This window comes from Arachis ipaensis, chromosome B10 (assembly GCF_059453495.1).
Source record: "Arachis ipaensis isolate K30076 ecotype BB chromosome B10, ASM5945349v1, whole genome shotgun sequence".
NCBI lineage: Eukaryota > Viridiplantae > Streptophyta > Magnoliopsida > Fabales > Fabaceae > Arachis > Arachis ipaensis.
The window spans coordinates 54,053,386-54,056,927 of NC_142435.1; the positions used below are offsets into that span (position 1 = coordinate 54,053,386).

Below are 3,542 nucleotides of genomic sequence, written 5' to 3' on the forward strand. Positions count from 1 at the left end.
GTGTTGGTGGATCACCGTTGTCAATGGCTACCTTCCATCCTTCCAGTGAAAACTATGCTCACGCGCTCTGTCACAGCACGGCTAATCACCGGTTGGTTCTCGATCCGGTTGGAATAGGATTTACTATCCTTTTGCATCTGTCACTAACGCCCAGCCTTCAGGAGTTTGAAGCTCGTCACAGTCACTCAATCCTTGAATCCTACTCGGAATACCACAGACAAGGTTTAGACTTTCCGGATTCTCATGAATGCCGCCATCAGTTCTAGCTTATACCACGGAGATTCTGATTATGAGATCTCAGAGATACTCATTCAATCGGATATAGAACGGAGGTGGTTGTCAGGCACACATTCATGGTTTGAGGAAGGTGATGAATGTCACTGATCATCACCTTCATCACAGTTAAGCGCGAATGAACATCTTAGATAGGAACAAGTGTGTTTGAATAGAAAACAGAAATACTTGCATTAATTCATCGAGACACAGCAGAGCTCCTCACCCCCAACAATGGGGTTTAGAGACTCATGCCGTCAGAGAATACAAAGCTTAGATCTGAAATGTCATGAGATACAAAATAAGTCTCTAAAAGTTGTTTAAATACTAAACTAGTAGCCTAGGTTTACAAAAATTGGATAAACTATGATGGATGATGCAGAAATTCACTTCTGGGGCCCACTTCTGTGTGCTGGGGCCCACTTGGTGTGTGCTGGGGCTGAGACTTAAGCAATTCACGTGCAGAGGCCATTTGTGGAGTTGAACACCAGTTTTTGTGCCAGTTTGGGCGTTCAACTCCAGTTTTTGATCCTTTTCTGGCGCTGGACAGCAGAATTGGGCAGAGGACTGGCGTTGAACGCCAGTTTACGTCATCTATTCTTGTGCAAAGTATGGACTGTTATATATTGCTGGAAAGCCCTGGATGTCTACTTTCCAACGCAATTGGAAGCACGCCATTTTGAGTTCTGTAGCTCCAGAAAGTCCACTTTGAGTGCAGGGAGGTCAGAATCCAACAGCATCAGCAGTCCTTTTTCAGCCTGAATCAGATTTTTGCTCAGCTCCTTCAATTTCAGCCAGAAAAATACCTGAAATTACAGAAAAACACACAACTCATAGTAAAGTCCAGAAATATAAATTTTTCCTAAAAACTAATAAAAATAGACTAAAAACTAACTAAAACATACTCAAAACTATATGAAATTATCCCCAAAATGTAGCCTGTTTCTGGCATTTAACGCCAGGCAGATGCTTGTTTCTGGCGTTAAACGCCAGCTTGGTGCCTGTTTCTGATGTTAAACACCAGACAGATGCCTGTTTCTGACGTTTAAACGCCAGACTGCTCTCCTCCAGGGGGTGCTGTTTTCAATGCTATTTTTCATTCTGTTTTTGATTTTTCAGTAGTTTTTGTGACTCTACATGATCATCAACCTACTAAAACACGAAATGACAAAAGGAAAATAAAATAGATATAATTAAATAACATTGGGTTGCCTCCCAATAAGCACTTCTTTAACGTCAATAGCTTGACAGTGAGCTCCCATGGAGCCTCACAGATGTTTAGAGCATTGTTGGGACCTCCCAATACCAAACTTAGAGTTTGACTGTGGGGGTTCAACACCAAACTTAGAGTTTGGTTGTGGCCTCCCAACACCAAACTTAGAGTTTGATTGTGGGGGCTTTGGTTGACTCTGCAGTGAGAGAAGCTTTTCATGCTTCCTCTCCATGGTTACAGAACGAGATTCTTGAGTCTTAAACACAAGGTTGTCCTCATTCAGTTGAAGGACTAATTCTCCTCTGTCCACATCAATCACAGCTCTTGCTGTGGCTAGGAAGGGTCTTCCAAGGATGATGGATTCATCCTCTTCCTTCCCAGTGTCTTGGATTATGAAATCAGCAGGGATGTAAAGGCCTTCAACCTTTACTTACACATCCTCTATTTGTCCATAAGCCTGTTTTCTTGAGTTGTCTGCCATCTCTAATGAGATTCTGGCAGCTTGCACCTCAAAGATCCCAAGTTTCTCCATTACAGAGAGTGGCATTAAGTTTATTCCTGACCCCAGGTCACACAGAGCCTTCTTAAAGGTCATGGTGCCTATGGTACAGGGTATTAAGAATTTGCCAGGATCCTGTTTCTTTTGAGGTAATTTTTGCCTATCCAATGCATTCAGTTCATTAGTGAGCAAGAGAGGTTCATCTTCCCAAGTCTCATTACCAAATAATTTGGCATTCAGCTTCATGATTGCACCAAGGTACTAAGCAACTTGCTCTTCAGTAATTTCTTCATCCTCTTCAGAGGACGAATACTCATCAGAGCTCATGAAGGGCAGAAGGAGGTTCAATGGAATCTCTATGGTCTCTAATTGAGCCTCAGATTCCTTTGGTTTCTCGAAGGAAAACTCCTTATTGGTCACTGGACGTCCCAGGAGGTCTTCCTCACTAGGATTCACATCCTCCTCCTCCATTGTGGGTTCGGCCATGATGGTTAAATCAATGGCCTTGTACTCTCTGGTTTTTCTTCTGAATTGCTTGGGAGAGTACTAGGAGGAGTTTCAGTGACTCTTTTACTCAGCTGGCCCACTTGTGCCTCCAAATTTCTAATGGAGGATCTTGTTTCATTCATGAAACTTACAGTGGTCTTAGATAGATCAGAGACTATATTTGCTAAGCTAGATGGATTCTGCTTAGAATTCTCTGTCTGTTGCTGAGTGGATGATGGGAAAGGCTTGCTATTGCTAAACATGTTTCTTCCACCATTATTAAAGCCTTGTTGAGGCTTTTGTTGATCCTTCCATGAGAAATTTGGATGATTTCTACATGAGGGATTATAGGTGTTTCCGTAGGGTTCACCCATGTAATTCACCTCTGCTATTGCAGGGTTCTCAGGATCATAAGCTTCTACTTCAGAAGAGGCCTCTTTGGTACTGTTGGATGATTCCTTCAATCCATTCAGACTTTGAGAGATCATATTGACTTGCTGAGTCAATATTTTATTCGGAGCCAATATGGCATTCAGAGTATCAACTTCAAGAACTCCCTTCCTTTGAGGTGTCCCATTATTCACAGGATTCCTTTCAGAAGTGTACATGAACTGGTTATTTGCAACCATGTCAATGAGTTCTTGAGCTTCTGCCGGCATTTTCTTTAGGTGAATGGATCCACCTACAGAATGGTCCAATGACATCTTTGATAATTCAAACAGACCATCATAAAATATATCCAGGATGGTCCATTCTGAAAGCATGTCAAAAGGACACTTTTTGGTCAGTTCCTTGTATCTCTCCCAAGCTTCATAGAGGGATTCACCTTCCTTCTGTCTGAAGGTTTGAAGATCCACTCTAAGCTTGCTAAGCTTTTGAGGAGGAAAGAACTTGGCTAAGAAAGCCGTGACCAGCTTATCCCAAGAGTTTAGGCTATCCTTAGGTTGAGAGTCCAACCATACTCTAGCTCTATCTCTTACAGCAAATAGGAAAAGCATAAGCCTGTAGACCTCAGGCTCAACCCCATTGGTCTTAACAGTATCATAGATCTGCAAGAATTCAGTTAAGAAC

General features: G+C 42.3%; 1 non-coding gene across 1 annotated transcript; it reads left to right on the top strand.

Annotated features, from left to right (window-relative positions):
* The first annotated feature begins 3,229 nt into the window (after positions 1 to 3,229).
* LOC148580078 (small nucleolar RNA R71) lies at positions 3,230 to 3,337 on the top strand. Its single transcript, XR_015899249.1, has one exon. It is a non-coding gene; the product is annotated as a small nucleolar RNA R71 (small nucleolar RNA).
* Positions 3,338 to 3,542: the final 205 nt, after the last annotated feature.